General features: G+C 33.5%; 1 long non-coding RNA gene across 1 annotated transcript in view; it reads right to left on the bottom strand.

The window, feature by feature from the left end:
- The window catches only part of LOC130544502 (uncharacterized), a 575,127-nt gene that overhangs the window by 252,279 nt on the left and 300,237 nt on the right, over positions 1–22,611 (bottom strand). The window contains exon 3 of the long non-coding RNA XR_008960817.1: positions 14,764–14,824. This is a non-coding gene — a long non-coding RNA (uncharacterized LOC130544502). The remainder of the gene's footprint in view (positions 1–14,763; positions 14,825–22,611) is intronic.

Genomic DNA, 22,611 nt, shown 5'->3' with positions numbered 1-22,611 from the left:
CATCTATTAATTTAGGGCACAGTGCAGTGGTAGGGAGAAGCAGGAAGGACTAAGAGGAAATGTTCTCCAAGATTCTAATGTCTTTGGAAAGGTCCTGCAGGTGGGAACTGTGGATAATGTTTGAAACTGTTTGTTACTCTACTTCCCACATCATCATCCATTTAATGAGGGTTACCCTGCAATGGGAAGACCTTTCTAGAAGTCTGCTTGTATTTGTGCTGTGGACTATTCTAGTAGGTGTGTGGACTTCTTTCCAAATTCTTGATCATCTAAGCAACTCATGCAACTTTTTGAAATTTAATGACTAATGACATCTGCTAAAATTCCATAAGACACTCATGTTCACCACTTCAAAGAATGAATTTGGCATGAGCAGTAAATGCCACAATTCAGAACAGTGAGGTTGAATTTGTAGCTTTTATCATCAGAGAAGTCCTAAAAGGCTTTGGCTTTCTTTGGAGATACTTCTGTAAATTTTTTACTGAGAAAATTCTAGGTAAAATTTTAAAGTGTAACAGTTTTGCTGATATTTCTATGGAACTTAGAAAAATGTATATGTATGCTTATGTATGTGCACATTTACATGTATTTTAAATGAGCAGTCATACCTGCATATTCTAATACTCTAAATGATGCATTTTTAAATACATCACCAGATAAAAAAGCTAATCATGCCATAAGAAAGCCTAAAACACAGTTGTGTAACAACATACTGCACACAATGAATTATACATTTAAAAAGATCTATTTATTTGAAAGCCTTTCTAAGTCAGTTTCTATTTAACCACTCTCTGAAATATTGTCTGTCATGCAGGCCATTTGCTTAGCTGTCGTGTTTTTTTCTAAGACGGATTTCACATTTTTCCCATACCATTGTTAGAAACTGTGTAAGACGAAATAGGAAATGAGTAGATAATATTTATCGAAAACGCCTACATCTGTGCAGATGGAATACCGCATATGAATGTACTTAAGTTTACCTTCAAAATAAGGAAAAATAATCATTCATACTCACAATTGCTCTGAAGATTAAATGAGATATGTACATAAAGGAACTGGAAGAATAATTGTCACAAAAAATGCTCAATAAAAACATTATTATTAAATTTCATCTAATAGTGCCTAAAACATGTTGATGTTTAACAATAAAATGTTTTATTGTTGCTTTTAATACTGGCCATATCATTGTATTTATTTATATGGCATTCTCCATGCTTATCTCTATGACTAATTCAATATCTCTACGTCTATCTACACACAAACACACAGACACACACACATAAAGAATGAATACCAGTGCTTAAAAAAACTACTTAGAAAACTTTTTTTTTTTGTAATTTAGGGTCAATTGTATGTGTAAGAGTATATGCATTTGAGTGTGTTTTTGTTTTTAAGTGTATGACTTTGTAAAACATATTTAAATAAGATATTAATAATTAGTCCAGTTAGTGGATAGTATAGCAGTAATCAGGATCATTTCTTGAGCACTGACTTTGAAATAGTTTGCACTTTTGTTTTACTCCTAAAAACACCAGTTACCCTCCTCCCTTTCCTCATTTTCTTCTCCTTAGCCCCATAACCACTTGTAATTTTTGTAGCTGCTTTCTTTTTTTTTTTTTTTAAGATTATTTATTTATTTATTTATTTGACAGAGAGAGACAGCCAGAGAGAGAGGGAACACAGGCAGGGGCAGTGGGAGAGGAAGAAGCAGGCTCCCAGCAGAAGAGCCCGACGTGGGGCTCGATCCCAGAACTCTGGGATCACACCCTGAGGTGAAGGCAGCCGCTCAACGACTGAGCCACCCAGGCGCCCCTGTAGCTGCTTTCTTAACAACACTTCTTGCTTATCTGTTTTCAGTTTTAGGCACCATATATTGATCACTCACTAGGACAGTAAAGAACTTAGCACGCTTTCCTTCTACTCTAACTACACATGCACAACCTTCCTACAACTCTTTCCACCTAATGTAATTGTAATGTAAGCCAAATAAAAACCCAAATATTGACAATACAGATGCTATTGACACCACAGTTATATATTCAATGATGATTTCTTTTCATATTTCATGTAACTTGGTTTTTCTTGACAATAATTTTGCTGGATCTTCTTATATTTACAATTTTTGTTTTTGTTATTCATCATTCACCCTAAACATTCACCTATTTAAATCTCCTCTCAATATGATCAGACACAATAAGTATTCTATCAATTTCCTCTTTTTGGAGAAAGTTCTCAGAGAGCTTTCTGATATGCTCAGATTTGGCCTGCTGCATGTCTGGCACACAGCCATTATCCTGTTTCCCCTACACCAATATCCTGAGATTGCCTGTTGTCTTTCTTATTATTTAAATCTCTCATTTCTTATTTGCGTGTGTGTACATATATATATATATTAATATATAATATATATTACTATATATATAATTAAAAAATATATAATTAATATACATACACATATTTTTTTCTTCATATGCTACCTTGTTTTGGTGGAATACATTTTTTAGTAGCTTCCTGAGAAATGATGCATGAAAAACAATGCTTTGACAGCTTGAATGCCTAATGAGATATTTAATCAACCTCCACATTTGATGGACACTTTGGACATAGAAATGTAGACTGGAAACTATTTCTCCTCAGGAAGTTTTGACCAATAATACTTAGTTATAATTTTTAACATGGAACAAATTAATCTTTGGTGTCATGCAATATCTTCATATTTGTACAGCTGGGCCCTTCTTAGATCTTCTTCATCAATTTGGTCCATTCTTTCCTTCAAAAACATTTACCAACTAAATTTCTGTAGGTATCTTTGCCTTTAAAGATTGTGGTTTGTGAAAGCATCTGAATTTGGTAGAAACTAAGTGCCGGTCAAAAATCCCAATCCATTCTAGTTTTTGGTGTTTTGCATCTAATCTCTTTATTGTCCTGCTCCATCCCTGGTAATATGCAGAAACTTCCATAATCTTGAAATTTTAATATTTTAGGAAGCCTCATTCACTCTATCTTCATTCACTGTATTGAGTACTTAGTGGCATCTGCAATATGGAAATTATGTTTTTCAGTTTTTGAAAACTGTATTAAATTATTTTATTGATGATTTCCTATCCATACTATTGCTCTTGTTTTTTGAAATTCTGCACTTCAGGGGTGCCTGGGTGGCTCAGTCGTTAAGCGTCTGCCTTCGGCTCAGGGCGTGATCCCAGTGTTCTGGGATTGAGCCCCACATCAGGCTCCCCCGCTGGGAGCCAGCTTCTTCCTCTCCCCCTCCCCCCGCTTGTGTTCCCTCTCTTGCTGGCTGTCTCTCTCTGTGTCAAATAAATAAATAAAATCTTTAAAAAAAAAAAAGGAAAGAAAGAAATTCTGCACTTCAGACATTGGGAACCCTAGATGAATACACTGATTTGCTTTTCTTTCTTATGTTTCATTTATTTTTTGTTTTACCTCCTCTGAATTTTTCTTATTTACCTTCCAACACTATGCTGAGCAATAACGGAGCTGAGGCAAAGGAAAAAATCAGTAATACTGATCTTGTCTTTATTTAAAAAAAATATTTTGTTCATTTTATGTTTACGTGTTTTTGTTTTTAAAATATTTTTTAAAATATAGGGATTTTTTAAATTGCTAAGTTGATTGGTGTACCCTTAAATTTTGCACTCAAAGCAAGTACCTCATTTGATTCAACTTTGTCTCAGCCCTGCTTAATGTTTCCTGATGTGGGGTGCCTTGGGTGGCTCAGTCGGTTAACTGTCTGACTCTTGATCTCAGCTCAGGTTTTGATTTCAGGGGTCATAAGTTCAAGCCCCACACTGGGATCCGTGCTGGATGTGAAGCCAACTTGAAAAAAAAAATGTTCCCTGATACGTATCCTTTCTTAAAGCTCGGTAAACCTAGTGCTCATTGAAGTCTCTTGTGTTTCCAAAGTTTGGTTTTTAATCCAAACCAAGAACACTACAGCTAGTATAGAATTGGAATTACTGAAATCGAACTTTTAAAAATATGGAAACAATTGGAGGAAATGGAGATAATAAAATAAGATATCAAAATAAACAAATAAAAATTGACTTCATAAGCTTAGTGATATATGTAGATATTGTCACCAAGAGTTGGATGCTATTTTCAAAATGTGAAATATCCAGAGAACAGTTCTTTATTTTCAACCAATCTCTCTCTCTCTCTCTCTTTTTTTTTCCTCCTCCCTACCCCATCATTTATCGCCCAAACCAGAGATATCTTGTGTTGCAAATAACTAAGACTTTGGGGAATTATGCAGTGTGATGTCAATTACATTATCTCTTGTCTTTTCCCACTGACAATTTAGGTTATTTTTCTCACATGTTTATTATTTACTGCTAGTCCAGAGACTTAGCTTGCAAAATGTTCTTGCATTGTTCTAACCCCCAAACTCCCCTAACTTGAAAGTTTGTGTCATGAAATGAAAAATACCCTTTAGTGTCATTTTAGTGGAGTGCATGAAGAGAAGGCAGAGAAGTGGTCAGTTTACCACCTTCATCTGAAGTCTGGCTTTTAAAATGTTTACTGTGTTTATAAGACACTACAACTTTTATCAGCACAAAAATAGCATGACATGAGTCAAAATTTCTACAATGAGATTAAGATGTGCAAAATATATTTACATTTTAGCAGAGAGTTTTAAGCATCTTTTATGTACCGATACTATACTCTTTATTGAGCATACACTCTTTCAGAGAAAATAGACACAACAATGGGCATTTTCTATAGTCTGAAATGTGTTATATTGGAAAAAATCTCAAGGTGCTATAGGTACAACCAGGAGGAAGTTTGACCACAGCTCAGTAGCTCAGGGAAGTCTATCAGAAAAGATAACTTCTAAGCTCCATCATTAAAACATTACAACTAAGTACTAGAAGAATGATGGAAATAGGAAAATCTCTAGTCAAATATAACTGTAGTACATGTAAATTTCTAGAAGGATATGAGAACACACCAAAGGGGGAAGCCTCAAATAATTCATTCAGCATATTTAGAGCAAGATATGAAGGCAAGAAGGAAAGATAATTGTCAAGGTACTTCCTCAAAAGGATGTCACCCATTCTTAACATTATTGAATTAGCAGTGTACTTACTGAATTAGAACACTACATGTTGACAATAGAAGTATAAACAAGATTTAAATGGATGAATTTACTACTTGACCTGCTAAGCACTGTTTGATTTTCAGTTTTGTTTAGGAGAGAATATTTATAATATATGTAGTCTAGATGGAAGAAACTTATACAGCTCATGAAGGAAACATGACAAACAAATGTCAAAGGAAACTATTTTACTTTCTGTGGAGTCAGAAAAAAACACTGAGAACATGAGTTGATTCTTGACATTCTATTAAGGTACTAAGGATAGAGTCTTGGCAAAGCTTCTTTAACAAACTGCTATGACCTTTTATTCCAGTGAGCGTCTCCCAGTGCTTTAAATTTATCATCATGAAAAATACAGTAAACAAAAGCAATTAGCACCAAATAGAATTTTTAAAAATGTCTTGGTGTTCAAGAAGTTGAAAATCATATTTACACTCAGGTACCACGTGCTTTGTCTCTGTTACTTACTGTTAGGAAAAAGAAATGACTAAGAGCACATATTTCCAAAGGGCTTAACTATACCTTAATTGCCACATTCTTAATGCCCTGCTAAAAAGGGCATTTCAACCTAATGGTTTTCTGCCAAGCTACTGTCCCTGGCATTTCTTTGTCTATGCATTCATGATTAATTAACCATTCACTAGTCCCTTTAAAACAAGTAATATAATGGACATTTTAACCTGTACTTTTAAAATTATTAAACGGCATGGGAGTCATTCTCTAAGGTACTTATACTCAAGGTAAGTATAATCCTATTGGGAGTACACATGTAAGAATAGAAACGTGGACACAACAGTTGTTTTTCCTTCTCTGTATATAACTGTAGAAGTAAGACTATTCTCCCCAAAGAATATTTTGGCATTTATTTTAGCACGAATGGTATTTACTCAGGCTATTCTCTTCTCACCTTTCCATTATACAGGTAAACACACTCATTTGCTCTTGAGAATATTTTATTCGTGAGGCAGTGACCTGAAATTGGAATCACAGTCTTTTTTTCCCCCACGCTAGAAGGAAACACAAAGATATATTTTTACCATTATGAATTACGATCACTTTTGTAGCTGAGAAAAATGATGGATAAAGATTAAGGCACTTGGTTAAGAATATTACAACATTGATTTTTCCAAGTTGTTATCATCATTAAAATTTTGATACCTTTATTTTTTTTCATTAAGTTTTGGATATCTCCACAAGGACCTTATTCATGAGCATCAGTAACTTATAGAACAAAGAACACTGGTATTCTAGACCTTAGCAACATTTGTGATTTGGGACTAGTTTTCAGCTTCTCACCGTATTAATTTTTCCACATGTAAAGTGGAACATTGACCACTAATGTTCCTATTAACTTCAAATTACCATAAAGGGGTTTTAATTATTTACTCAGGTCTTAAAGTCTCTCATTTAAATATTATATGCATATCATGATTTAATTTTCATCTTGTAAGTTTTCAAAAGCTTTTTCACATAAAGTAAATGTGTGAACAGCATTTTTTATTCAATTACTAAGGTTGAGTATTAAAAATTTTTGAATCACACATTGGGAAACATTTTAATAAATATACTAATTTATATTTAATAGTTATTATAATACTAATTATTTCAGTTAATGCCATGATTATTTAGTACTTACTTAATAGGATAAAAAACTATAGGCAAACAAAGTAGATATTAAGACAAAGAGTATTACCAGATATCAAGAATATGATTTCAGAGGGATAAAAGCGGTCAATCCAACAAGAAGACGTAACAAACCTAGTTATATATGTACTTAAGGGCAGAGTTTAGAAATACAGGAGACAAAAACTGACAGATTTGAAGAAATAAATCTCAAATCCACACTTTGGTATGGAGAGTTTAGCACTGCTGTGGTAATTGAGAGCAAGAAGACAAAAAAAAAAAAAAAACCAAAAAACAATCAACTAAATTATCAATTCATTTAAACTAATTGACACCTATAAAGTGCTATTCCGCAAATTCTAAGATACATTATTTTTAGAGGTATACAGAGCATTCATTATACCATAAGCTACAGGATGACTCCCAGTAAAGTTCAGACAAATAATGTACAGTATACTATTTTCCCAGAAAGCTATTTATTAAAAATTGATTTAAAAAGATGGAAAATCTCTAAATAACAAGAAATTAAACTCAAATTTGTAAATAATCTATGGTTCAAAGAAGGAATCAAAAAGTCATTTAGAGACTACTTCAGACTTGTGTGATAATGAAAGCAGATCATGCCAAAACCTGCGGAACATAGTTTAAGTGGTGCATAGAAAAAAACCTGGTTAAATTACTCTACTAGTAGAGAAGTGAAATATCAAAATAATGACCTAATTTTCTATGTTGAGAAGTTAGAAAACAAATCAATTTAAAATTCAAAAAGAGTAGAAAATAAGAAAATTAGTGATAGGAAAAAATACCAATAAATTTGGAAATGAAAAATACTTTAAAAATCAACAAAGTCAAAACTGCTTTCTTTGACGAGATTGATAAAACTGATAGATCTTTAGCCAGTTTCAAGACAAAGAGGGTGAACTCAAAATACCATTATCAGAAATGAAGTGAACAATATTACAGATCCAACCCACAGTAAAGTTTCATAATAGTACCTTAATGAATAGTTTTATGTTAATAGATGCAATAATTTAGAAACAATAGACAAATTGTTTCTAAAAGATGGAAACCATCATAACTGACAGAGGGTAATAAAGAAAATCTGAACATCCCTTTATCCGTTAAGAAAATTATATTTACAATTTAAAAGTTTTCCACAAAGAAAATTCCAGTAGCTATTTCAGTGAATTCTATCAATTATTTGAAGAAGAAATAATATACAAACTTAGAAAATAGAGGAAAAAAGCATTTCCAATCTCATTTTATGTCTTTATAACAAATTATATAAAGACCTGAAAGGAAAGAAAAATACAGCACAATATTTCTCACAAACGTAAACACAAAAATCTTTAACATAATATTGGCAAAGAAAGTCAAGTTATGTATATGATAGATGCTACATGATGACCAACTGGAATATATTCCAGCAATGCAGGTTTGGTTTGGAATTCAGAAGTTAATGCAATTTGATATATATAAAGTATAGAGAAGACAAGTAATATCATAACAAAAGATGCAGAAAAAATATTTGAAACCTAGCACTCATTTATGATAAAAACTTAAAAAACTTAGGAATAGAGTAGAACCTTCTGAATCCCATAAAGAGTATACATGAAAATTAAAATACTTGTAGAGAAACACCATGTTTTTCTCGCCATGTTTTTAAAAAGATTTATTTATTTATTTGAGAGAGAAAGAGAGGGAGCATGCGTATGATCGGGGGGAGGGGGAGCAGGACAGAGGGAGAGGGAGAGAATTCTCAAGCCGACTCCCTACCAAGCATGAAGTGCTATGTGGGGCTTGATCCCTGTACCCTGAGACAATGACCTGAACCAAAATCAAGAGTCAGATGATTAACAGACTGAGCCACCCAGGAGCCCCAATTCTCACCATTTCTATTCAACATTGTAATGGAAGCTCTAGCTAATGAAATCAGACAAGAAGAATGAAAATGTAAATGTTGGCATGAAAATTTTAATATCAGATAATACATATATATAAGAAAGCATATGGAATGTATTAAAAATACATAGAGTAATAAATGAATTTAGCAAGCCCATAGGATAAAAGGTCAGTATAAATATTAATTGTATTTCTATACACTAAAATGGAAAATGAAAAATTGAAAATGTTAACATTAATAGCAGCATCAATAAACATTAAATAGGAATAAATCCAACAAAATACGTGGGTGATCTCTATTATGGAAACTACTAATTGCTTTAGAGAATAATAAGGCCTAAATAAAAAGAGCTATGCCATCTTCATAAAGGAGAAGACTCAATATTTTTAGGATGTTAATTCTTCCTCATTTGTTAGCTTTAGTACAAGGTCAATCAAAATATAAGAATATAAGTTGATTCTAAGATGAAATGGAAAAGAATCTAGAATAGTCAAAATAATCTTGAAAATGAATACATTTGGTAGAGTTACACTAACATATTTCAAAACTTGCTCGTAATCTAGAATAATAATAGACAAACATATCAGTAGTATACTTCAAGTATTTAATAATACACAAATAGATGAATTGAACAGTAAAAAGCTCACACAATTACTTTCAATGAATTTTGGAACAAGGTCTGAGCTAAAAATGATTCTTGATCCCTACTTTTTTCAATACACAAAAATTAATTTGGCTGGTTCATAGAATTGAAAGTAAAGCCAGAAGCAAAATGATTCTAGATGGAAATATAGGAGAATGACTTTGGAATCTTGAAATATGCAAAGATTCTTAAATAGTACATAAAACACCAAACAATAACAGTTTGCATTTACTCTTCCCACCATAAATGCTTTCAGAGAATGATGTTCTAAATCTAGATCTAGGTAACATGGAATCATGGAAAGATCATGACCTGAAATAAAGGTAACCTGGTTAAATTAGTTTGGTGAATACTGGGTTAAACACCAACTGTTAGTGTAAGAATTCTTTGAACTTTTAATAGGCTAATGTACTTTCTCAACTTTAAAAAAGGTATTTGGCATAATATTTTCCAAATTTCTTTGATAATTTCAAAGAGATTATTATCAGTTATCAAAAATAATGATCACAAAATTTCTATTTACATGTTTCACTGTGTAAGGTATAAAGATGTTTCAGGAAGTTAACAGACTATAGGTATCTTGCTTTTTTGCTCATCAAAGTCTAATTAAGTATTTGACCTCTTCTTTTTTGCATTTTACAAGTCATCATCTTTATCCTTATGAGTGTTTCCTCAAGTGTGTCTCTCAGAGATAAGCCCTCTGTTATTGATATTTTATTCAGGCTTCCTGCTTCCTGCTTTATTCATTTATTGACTATTTTCAAAGTCATTAGCAGTTTCTATACATATTGATAATGGTTCCTCCTCTAATTTATTTTGTAAAATGAAGCCAGACTAAGTGGAGTACATACACCTACACACATAAATACCACCAACACACGTGTTGGGGGTGCATATATGTGCATGTATGTATACAGCACATATCAAAGGAACATCCTGTAGTACCTACAACCAGACTTTTCTGTATGGACTGCCATTCAAAATAGTCACATGCTTATTTTCTATGCTTTTAAAAGAGGAAGAGATTGGACATGTTCAAGGGACATAGCTACATGCCAACAGAATCCCAGATTCCTTAAACAAGTGGTAAATCTTCTACAATCTTGTTCTAATCTACTTCTAAATAAAATGTCCATTCATAGCCAAACATAACATAATACATCCACCTATATTTAGGATGATAAGTGATAAGCAACTAATTCTTACTAATACGTTTTCTATGGCCTTTTCTATGGCCATTCCCTGTGCCAAGAATTCCTTCGGCTTTCTTCAAAGCTTGTGTCAGCTTCATTTTGGCTTCTCTTTATAGTTAAAGCTCTACTGTATTTTTGAAAGTATGTATATATATATATATATATATATATATATATATATATATTTAAAGAGTTTATTTATTTATTTGACAGAGATAGAGACAGCCAGCGAGAGAGGGAACACAAGCAGGGGGAGTGGGAGAGGAAGAAGCAGGCTCATAGCGGAGGAGCCTGATGTGGGGCTCGATCCCATAACGCCGGGATCACGCCCTGAGCCGAAGGCAAACGCTTAACCGCTGTGCCACCCAGGCGCCCCTGAAAGTATATATTGAAATTCCTTACTATATATTGATTTTATGAAATGAGAGTTAACAATTTATAATAGTAAATCTATAGACTTTTGCACAGTTTCACACATACATACACAGTCATCTCAATAAATGCTTGTAAAATAAATGGATGTTTTTAATAACCATAGATTTTTATTGTTTTTCTTTAAACTATTTAAAAGATATCCACAGAATAGTTCATAACTACTCTTAGACAATACTAGTTATGTGTGTCAGGACACTTAATATTTAATACGTTTTGGTAGAGGGCGCCTGGGTGGCACAGTCATTAAGTGTCTGCCTTCGGCTCAGGGCGTGATCCTGGAGTTCTGGGATCGAGCCCCACATCAGGCTCCTCCACTATGAGCCTGCTTCTTCCTCTCCCACTCCCCCTGCTTGTGTTCCCTCTCTCGCTGGCTGTCTCTGTCAAATAAATAAATAAAATCTTAAAAAAAAATAAGTTTTGGTAGGCTTTAGTTGTGTAGTCTAAAGCTTGTGAAGTCTGAAGCTTGCTGACTTCTCTATTTGTATAAAATGTGTATTTGTAATTATTTTGTTAAATAAACTGGTGAGTACATAACATTTGGTACTATGTATTTAACATATACATTACATTTCTCATGTTCCTATTTATGGAATGATTTGGTTTTCATTATCTAACCTTACTTGCTCAACAAATTTTATTGACTATATATTATATTCCAGGCACTATGCTGGACACTAAATATTGTGCTTAAGTTTTGTAAGAGACACAAAAATAAACATGTAAATATTTTTCTCTCTTCTCTCTCTATATTTACTTTTATTTTATTTATAAAATATAAATAAAATGTTTAAAAATTATGGTAAATGCCATGAAGTTATAAAAAAAAAAAAAATCCTAAGAGGTGATACCTAGGTCAGATGCTTAAAAAAGACCTTTAAAAAAAATGACATTTAAGCTAGTTTAGCAGAGCCTGAAAGTTGGGGACCTATTGATATAAAGAACAGAAGAAACTTTGTGATACAGAGAACTGTTTAAAAATAACATTACAAAAAATTACTTAAATCCTCTGTCTCTAACAAAACAGTTTTCTCTGAATTACTCTAAAAATAATATGAATTTAGTCTGTGTTTTTATTTTACTATTTTATTTTTTTTAAAGATTTTATTTATTTGACAGAGAGAGAGCCAGCCAGCGAGAGAGGGAACACAAGCAGGGGGAGTGGGAGAGGAAGAAGCAGGCTCCCAGTGGAGGAGCCTGATGCGGGGCTGGATCCCAGAATGCTGGGGATCACACCCTGAGCCAAAGGCAGACGCTTAACGACTGTGCCACCCAGGCGCCCCTTAGTCTGTGTTTTAAATAGTTTTCCTTAAAAAAGAAATACCTCCTAGTGAAGTATATAATAAGCTTGTGTAAAAACATTGAAAATTCAAAATTTAGACTTTTTTTTCCCATCCTCAATAGAAAAAAAATTAGAATAGAAAGAAGAGGGCAGAAATATGTCTGATTGTATGTACTTTGCATATAGTCTGTTGGTATTTTTTTTAGTTTTATGAACTCTTTCTCTTTCTTTCTTTCTTTCTTTCTTTCTTTCTTTCTTTCTTTCCCACAGAAATGCTTAACAGAACATGTTGAAATCCTAAAATAATATTATTAAATATATTTATTTCACACTCCTATTTATTAGGAGGCCTTATAATGTTTTAAGGTCACAGTGTAATTTAAAGATTGGGAAATGTGATGAATACCTTATTTAAATACTGTAAATTATGCATAAATGATAGAACAAGTTCTCACAGTAATGCCCTATTTATGCTTTAATTCATTAATATGAAAATTCTGGTTTATGTTAAATGTTCCACATTTTCACAACTAGGACAAATAGCAAAAGACTTGTACCATATAAATGCAGCATAAAGTCATCATTATTACCCAGTTGTAAGAGTTTTCCTTTTGCTACTTCATGAAATGATCATTTGTTTTGGATTGCAATAGGGAGTATAAAGAACAATGTTAAATTAAAAAAAGAGAGAGAAAACATATAGTTTATATAGTTACTTTACCCACCTTTAAGACTGCTGTCATGCATGCTAAAAACACTTTAAAAAGATTTCTTTGATTGCTTTCATTTAACTATCTCTTTGTCATTTATTGACTTAATTTTACACAAAATGGAGTACTCTTAAAACCCAAGGGAGGATATTAGGCTTTAGTTTTATATACCACATAATGGAAATAAAAAAAAAAAAAAAGAGTTTTTTTGCATTTGCTAAATATCCCACATCCAAAAAGATAGATCTGTACTAGTCTCTCAGCACAATTTTAACACATAAAAATAAGCATCTCTTTCATGTCCTTTTCAAATTTGAACTCGTGTCTGTCTCATTTTCCAAGGTATGACATTTTCTCTCAAAATATATAGGGTAATAAAGTGGAATTTCCACAGCAGAAAACTATATTGTAAATGGGGAGAAAATCTTTATTTTCTAAAGCTTTTTCTTTGGTGACACCTGATTAAAATCAGCTCTGCTTTTTTTTTTCCAGTAAAATTAATGCACTGAAGTACATATCCCTTTGCTTAAATAAATAAAGAAGCCATGGAAATGCATTAATCAAGAGTTAGGCCATTATTGGGAAACATATCTAAGCTACTTAATCATCAGAATAAATGACTCTGCTAACAACAGAAGGGATGATTAATTTTTTGTTACAAACACTTGCATATTAATAGATAGTTAAATTTTTGTCAATCCCTTTGCTGTTGAAATATTCTAAGAGATCATCCAACACATGTTCAAATTACCAGCTTTCTAATAGATAAAAATTCAGTAGCAAGAAGCTATATGAATCAAGCATGCGCCATCCCACAGCATAGGTCTGATGACCCCTGAATGTGACCTGCTCCCAGAGGAAAGCAATTTAATGCTCCATGGCACACAGAACAGTATGTATGAATCACAAAACCTCCAGATAAATTAGTGACAGGTACATCTGAATAGGATTCCTTCTAAGTCCCTTATCTGAGCCTGGCAAGCTTGTTGCACCCTCACTTTCAAAGATAAAGCCACACGGCATGTGGCCTTGGCAGATTCTCACAAAGCAAACAGCCCCCATCGTCCATTATTGAAGGAAAAAAATCTCCTCATTATTTCAGGTACTGTGTACTGTGACAGCAAATGGGATAACGTGAAAACTATCTGCAGTGGGAAATTCATCAATCAATACCAGGCCTTATGTCTTCTCTAACTTTCATAACCTCGGTGCCTCTTGCTCTTTCGCTTTTATTTTTGACAGTTCTGATACCCCAGAGTTGCAACCATGGCAAAGTTCAAGAACAAAACAACAGGTTATTAAAGACAACTCATCAGCGGCCAAACAGGGAGAAGAGATGCCAACAATTAGTAAGTAGCTGAAAGACAGATCTATGACACAGGGAAGAAAGACACAACAAGCTTTTACCTTCAGCAGACTATGGATTCCATTTGGAAAAAAAACAGAGAAAAACTGAGATACTAAATATATGCTCTAAGTTCTTAGGGATGCTGATCATAGAAAAGATGAAAAATAAATTATGTTCAAAACAACACAAAAGATATGTATTTGCAAGAGACCTTATTTACATATCTTATCAACCACAGATACATTGGAATAACAAAACTATACAAACTATATGCTTTAAACTGAATGTCAATGAATAGCACAAATATATTATCTCCTTCAAAGTTAAGCATTAACTAAGAAAATTCTTTTAAAGGGAACAATAAAACAGACATATCACTTTTCATTTTCTGCACTTCTTATTGTCTGTAATTACATTTAATCAAGACTTTCATTACAGACCTTAATAAAGGCCACGTCATATCACTGAGTCAGTTATATAGCATAGAATTCAATAGCAAAAATAAACAGTACTCACATTTCAGGTCCTGTTGGTAGTCCTTCTCAGGCAAAATCAGGGTTGTGCTTTCTGGGTGAATCTGTGTTAAACCAAAATGACAAAAATCTTAGTTTCCCATGGCACTGCCACTCAGAATGCATACAAATAAACCCCCAGTTAGTCAAGGAGAAAAAAATTGCATTAAAGAGTACTGATTTGTAAATTCGGTCTTTTCAAATGTAGATAATGTTTGCCCCTACTCCTCTCCCCCAATCTTTGCAAAATTTCTGCCCAATGAACTCATTACTGTAGAAACTCAACTATGCCTATGGGGTCAGTGAATGAAATTCAGATTTAGGATTAAGCATAAACATGCACAACGGTTGGGCATCTGAATTTGAGAGAGAGAAGGATAATGCTGGAAAGAAAAAAACCAAAAAATATGGTTGAAAGAATGTACAATATGACAGATTTAACTAACTTAACTGTTGTCCTATATATGAGGTGATTCATAGTATTCTAAATGTATAAAAATGAAAGCAAATATACTTTGAAAACATCAATACCATATCCAATGACACTTTGGAGGTATAAATGTAGCTACTAAATTTACCTTATTTGAAATTATACAGGTTTAATTAAATTGGATGTATGTCCTTTACAGCCACAATAATTTAAGCAACATTAAACACCATTTAAAATATGCAAGAACTTCACTTAGCAGGCAATAAAATTATTATTTCTGCTCTATCTAGCTACTGTGTTTATATTGAGTTATTTATTTACAATGTACTTTAACGTTATCAGTAACTTCTTAGACGCTTCGGTAAATGGAGAACTAAAATGTTCAATTAAAACATTAAACTTCACTTGTGAAGTACCACATTATAATAATGTTAGTTTACTTTTTATGAATTAGAAAAAAAACTGTGAAAAGTAATTAGGACAATTAGTTTAAATATTTAAAAAGCCAAACGTCATGTGTATATTGTTGAACACTTTATTTAAATTGTATAAATACAAAGTCATGTAATAGTCTTTAATCACTACATGTCAAGAGTGTTTTACTGTATAATGGAGTGTTCAATTTTTCTGGTTAATTATTCATTAATTCAACAAATAGCTCCTGACTAAGATGGCCTTATAATTCCTCTCAGCTTGACTAAACTTTAGAAAAGTTTCTTTCCCTCACTCTAGGCCCTTGACCTCTGTTTTCTTAGAACATTTACTTTAAACTTGAAACTGTAAATTATTTTTTCTGCCCCTTTGAGATATAAATTTTCTCCCAACCTCTTGTCAGTTTACAACCCAGATTGTCTTTCTCCAGGAGTTTGAAAGCCATCACTTTGAGATTTAATCATTAAGAAGAGAGTGCCTCTGTCCCTGAGTCTCTATGTGAGAGTAGGAGCTTAACTTCAATAAGCACTATTAACAAACACAGATGGCCTAATCACATTCATCAACCTCCCCCCAGCATCTTGCAGTATTTTTTCCATTAGTTCATCTCAGCTCTTAAAAATCTCCCATTTTTTATTTCAGCAGAGTTAAGTTCAATACCCCTCTCCCACCTACATAAGAGTCTTGAAAAAAGTCTTCCTTGACTAGTTAACACCATCTGATACAATTTTTCTTTCACAGTCTCAAGTGTCTTTTATGTGCCGGCACACTAGTAGTTCAGTGGTGGAGAAGACAGACATTGTACTTGCCTTCAGAGTACCTACAATCTGGTGGGAGACTGAGACATGTAAATTGACATATAAAATAGAATGTGATCAATACCATAACTGCAAGAAGAGAACGGGGCACCCAACAAAAGTGGACGAATGATGAAAAAAATAATAGAATGAATGTGTTTGAATCCATCACTTCACAGATGATGACGTATCGAGGTATGCTGGAATAGGAACAATGCTCCAGGAAGAGGGCCTGGTGTGTATGAAAGCCCAAGGCAAAATGAGCACTCCATGCACGGAAAAGTCAGATCAGAATGGCTAGATTGTTTAGTGTGATGCAGGGGAATGCCAGGAAATGAGTCTGAGATGTAACAGGAGGAAGACAGGAAGAGGCATTTATGCAGTTGCTTGTTTTGCTTTTAATCAACACATTAGGGAAAGTGATATAAGCTAAGGTTCAACGTCAAAGTCTCTGGTATCATACTATCAGACTTTGAAATCTGATGCTATCTATCACAAGTTGCAGACTTGGCAAATAGTCCAAACTCTCTTGATCTCAGTTTCTCCATTTCATAAATAGGGATAATAAAAATACCTCATGACGTTTTGTCAGGATTAAAAAGGAAATCTCACATAAAACAGTCAGCACAAGGCTTGGTACATGGAAAATGAGCAATGACGATGTGATGATGATGATGATAATGATGATAATGACGACAACCATGATAGAAAGCAATCTATGATGACATTGACCATGAACTGCACTGTATACCAGGCCATAAGGATCATGGTGAAGAGTTTGAATAAAAGAGACACTACTGAAGTAAACATGGAGAAATATTATCAAGTGTACATTTTTGAAACAGCATTCTGATTATAATCAAAAGAATGTTCTGAAAGTTGCGAAGTGAATGCTGTAATCCAAGCCTGCAGAATAAATAGTAGTAGTTAAAATTTTGAGTAAATATTGTAGGGATATTAATTAAAAGTCAATGTGTGCACTGTGATGGATTTTTAATAGAATGGCCTAATAATGGGGCAAATATACCTCTGTTTACTAACTGTTGTCTGGTTATAATTATTAATAGCACAACCTTTCACTCATAAAAGTATCCTGTGTTTAGGTGATGAACTACATAGATGTCTTTGGGAGCACCAGTTAGTATATTTTGTAAGGAGAGTTTTGTTTAACCAAGCAAATCAGTTGAATGAATCCTGTTTCCAATGTATAATGCATCAGTCATCTTAAGAGAAAGAACTACTCTTTATTTTTGTTACACATATTTCAGGCACTGCTTTATGCTGCTTTCATGTATTACCTCATTTAGTTCTAACAACCCTATGGGTGTTATTGTTATTCCCCTTTCGCATATGAGAAAACTAGAGCATACAGAAATAATTTGTCCAATTTGCATAGCATGTGGAAGAGCATAGATTCAAACCAGACAGTCTGGATCCAGAGTTTGTGCTTCGAATTCCTATGTGAAAAGTGCTGTATTGAGAAGTTTTTAGAGTATCTGAAGCTCAGAGACGGCTGCTGTAAGCTAAGAGGACACTAAAGAATCACACAAAGAACACTGGGACAGTAGGAGAAGAATTACTTCAACAAGGTAGAAAGCACAAAGAGGATAAAATAAAAGTAGCTTTAAAAAGGAAAGGATATTTCAGGTAGATTTCAAGGAATGAATAGAACATTTGTCTCCTTGAAAACCAAACACAGTCTACTTTAAAGAAGAATCTGTAATGGTACATTTTTCCCCCTCCCAACTAGATCTGATCATTCCATCTTCTAAATACCCTTGTATTTATTAAACATACTTAAAAATATGTTTATTCATCCCAAATAAATCTGTAATCAACAACATTCTGACAGATTTCTATTCTCCTGCCACAATAATTTTTCTGCTTCTGCTATATCTTTGCTAGTATAATCTTCCCCCAAATCTTACATTACCAGATCTATCTCATATATTTCTTTTTCTACTTCCTACCCCAATTTTATATTATCCTTATTTAAGAGATATGTGGAAACTTTTTTTAATGGAAAATATTTATTCTTTGCTAAAGAGATTTCCCTTTGTGTCGAGAGAATTCTACCTGCTCATTCTTGGCTCATTCCACTATACTCCCCACCTCCTTTAACAATATGAGGTGGTAAAGAGTCTCTCTCCTTCCTAGCAAGCGTCACAGTTACCATTTTTCATGTATTTCTGTGACTATTGACAAAATTATTCTAATCTTAAGGCCCACAAGGGTATATGCCATGTTGGTTACCTGTATTGTGATATATCCTGAAAGAGATCAGAATCTGCCACCCTAACATATGGCACTTTTCAATATGGGTTAGTTGAGCCGCAGGTAATTGAGAATCAACAGATGCAAAATGAAGCCTTCTCACAGTTTTCCTTACATGATTAAAAGCAGAAACTTCAGAGAAAGGAAGACTGCCAAAAACCCTTTCTCTTGGGAAGTTTTATGGCCATGAAGAAGATGGAGAGTCAGCACCAAGATGAGTCTTCACCCAAAACAAACAACAGCAACAGCAACAAAACTACCTACTAAAATGACCCTTGTCTTTCATTAGTTCCCTCATATTATTTACCCTCCCACAATTTACCCCTCCTAGAAGCCCAAGTCCCCCTTTCCTTGTCTAGTCCATGATTTATTGTCCTTTGTCACTAATATTATATAAACTTCCAAATCTAACCAAGTCCTGGGGGGTTCACTTCTTTTCTGTAGAGCCTCCATGCATGTAAAATTAAAATAAAGAAACATATCCCTTTTTCCCTGTCAATCTGTCTTTTGTCAGTTTAATTCATGATGATAGGGGAAAAGTTTTTTTCTTCTGCTCCTATCCCCAGCACCTAAACCAATGCCAGGCTCAATAAATATTTGACGAATACATGATGTGTGACTTGGCAGGAAACATGCACTTGGAGTGAATGATTCATAGGAGACAGCCAATGAAAACGAGCAGTTGAAATTACCAAAGAAAGGTTGTTGCAGAGAGTATTATGCTGTGTGTTGCCCTCACGATTATTTCTAGAAGTTAGATAAGGTCCAAGTCTAAATAAGACATAATAATAATAATAATAATAATAATAATAATAATAAAATAGAAGTAAACAAGCAAGCAAATAAAAAAAATAGCCCAAATGAGATTGAGATAGGATGTCTGATAGCTCTGTGATCATCAAAGACCCAGACTTCCTCATTTTCCACCCTTAGCCAGTGGCTTCTGCCTTCAAGGTGTCTGAAGTATTGCTACTTTAGTTTCAGCCTTGGAAGGTTTCAGGAAGCAAAAAATAGGAAGGCAAGAGGGCATAACAAGACAAGAACAAAAAGAAATTTGGTGGGACTCCTAAGAAGAGCTATTCTAGACACTAACCAATAACTTCAGCTTATGTCTTATTGAAAGCCTCTTCAGAACTGAAACTGAAACGTGGGTATTTAGACAAGTCTATGGTCATCTTAATACAGCGATCTATTAGTAAGGTAAATGAGAAAAATAATAATAATTTTTCTTTTCTCTTATGAAAACTTTCCATTTTTAACTTTTTGAGCATTTTGTATCATAAAACTGTTTTCTCTTTTCCTAAACCTTTAGGGAATAAATCTTGGCAAAATCATTTTTATTACATATTTTTCTTTAAATTTACTTCTCCAAAATGATAAACAAAGGAAGCCCAGGATTAAAACTGGATTCATGGCCTGAAATATCAAGACTTGTGAAATATATTATGGGAAGCACAGAGACAAGTCTCAGGCACATCCCAGATATACATGCGAAGATGCAAGGCTGCCTTATAATCTGTCCATATTCAAATATATCCCCATCAGCAACCTGATGAGATTTCAACATCTTAACTACCCCCAGTCTCTGACAACTCTCTTCTCAACTCTTAAGATGCTTCATTCAGTCAATCCTTGACATTAATAACTACTGAAGTTAAGCCATGGAAACAGGAAGGCATTCATTCTTTGGCTTTTGAATGTGTGTTTTTATGTGTCTGTGTGCTTACATAGTAGTGAATGCTTGCTGTTTTGGCTATTATTTTCATACCAAACAATGAATCTATATGGTGATGGCCTGAATTGGGACCAAGTTTGGCAACTCTACCATTTCTTCATTCTGCCTCTGCTAAATTTTCATTACTTGTTCTAAGCTGAAAATAGAATTATCTGCCAGAATGAAGTGAGAATTGCAGATTCTCAAAGTTATCCCCCCCACTCATTCCTCTCAAACATAGCCTGATATTTGATTTCAAAGACAACCTCTTTGTCTAAATAAATGGAATAGAGAAGTCAGGAAAATAACCACTTAAGAAAAATACGGATGCTCTTAAGAAAGCTGAGAGGAAGATGTTCTGTCCGAAGAATCAAGAGTGAATATAATTCAAAATGAAATTATATTTGTGTTCTTACTTTTAAATTAATTTTAGGGATTCTTCTTTCAAAAGAGAGTTTTTTAATTGATTAGGTAAGGCTTTGAAAAACTAAATAGACTACTTCTTTTATTTCATGACAGTTTTGCTATTCAAAAGAAGAAAAGCTTACACATGCAAAAAAACCAAAAACCAAAACAAAACAGAAAACCCCCCAAAAAAACCCAACTTCTGAAAAACAGCAATTTAAAAATTTTTGCCAAACATTGTTAAGCAATACAGTTAAACCTAATTATATTCTCTTTCCCTACTCTTTCTCTTTGGTACTTTAGAAGCATCAGACAGACTTCAATTGATTGCACATTATACACATTGAACGGAGACTACAGATGTGTTTAAAAATCCCTAAAATACAAAAGACAAAGTTGAGAAAAATGTCACTTCTTTTAAGTGTTAAATAGCCAGCAATCCAGTTCTCTTTTTTCTCAGTGTGTGTGTCTGTGTATGGGAGATGGTGGGATGACATCTAAAAGACCAAACATAAAATTTCCCAAGAAGAGGCTGCTGCCCACTAAATAATTAATTAATTATCTTTAGCCAGCAAATAGCAGTTTACTTCTGTCTGGTTTGTGCTATTGGGACAATTATTTATAGGTGCATGTATTTCTTAAAGCTCATATATGCCCTATTAAAATTCCTAAGGAGAATGCTAATAAAATCATTTAAGAAATATTCTATTATTTGTACATCATAATCTCAGGTGTTCATTTTTTTATTTGAAAATTTTAACAAAAAAAATTCCAGACATATCAATATAATTCCCATATAATACATTCAAAATAATGCAATACATTCATTTTTTGATGAAAACATCATATATAAAATTTCTTTTTATCCCCCAGCTTTATTAAGGTATTAGTGACAAATAAAACGAGCATATATTTAAGATCTACAATGTGATGTTCTGTTTTATGTATGCACTGTGAAATGATTACCACGATCAAGCTAATTAACATATCCACAAACTCACATACTTTTTCTTTTTGTAATGAGAACACTTAAGATCTACTTCCTTAGAGAATTTTAGGTATATAAAACAGTATTACTAACTATAGTCACCATGCAGTACATTAGATCTCCAGAACTTATTCATGCTGCATAACAGAAAATTTGTACCACTTGACTAATATATCCCTATTTCCCCAACCACCAGTAACCACCCTACTTTCTTCTTCTATGAGTTTGACTATTTTAAATTCTACATATAAGTGAGATCATACAGTATTTGTCTTTCTGTGCCTAACCTATTTCACTTAGCATAATGTCCTCTAGGTTCATCTGTTGTCATAAGTGACAGAATATCCTTTCTTTTCAAGGCTGAATAATATTCCACTGTAAATGATTTTCCATTCCATTGTATGTGTGTGTGTGCACACACATCACATTTTGTTTATCCATTCATTTGTCAATAAACACTGAGGTTGTTTCCATATGTTAGCTACTGTGAATAATGCTGCAGTAAACATGCAAGTACAGATATCTTTCTTAGATAATGATTTTGTATCATTAGTTCACTTAGTAGGATTTCTGGAACAAATGACAGCTCTATTTTTTTAAATGGATTTATTTATTTATTTGAGAGAGAGAGAGAGAGAGATGGTGAATGGGGGCGAGGGGGAAAGGGAGAGAATCTCCAGCAGACTCCCCGCTGAGCCCAACTCAGGGCTCAATCTCACAACCCTGAGATCCTGACCTGAGCAGAAATCAAGAGTCAAACGGTTAACCAACTGAGCCACCCAGGTGCCCGATGACAGCTCTATTTTTAATTT

The sequence above is a fragment of the Ursus arctos genome, unplaced genomic scaffold, assembly GCF_023065955.2.
Source record: "Ursus arctos isolate Adak ecotype North America unplaced genomic scaffold, UrsArc2.0 scaffold_21, whole genome shotgun sequence".
NCBI classification, from domain to species: domain Eukaryota; kingdom Metazoa; phylum Chordata; class Mammalia; order Carnivora; family Ursidae; genus Ursus; species Ursus arctos.
Note: the sequence above shows the minus strand (reverse complement) of the source record. Positions and strands in the feature narration are given on the sequence as shown.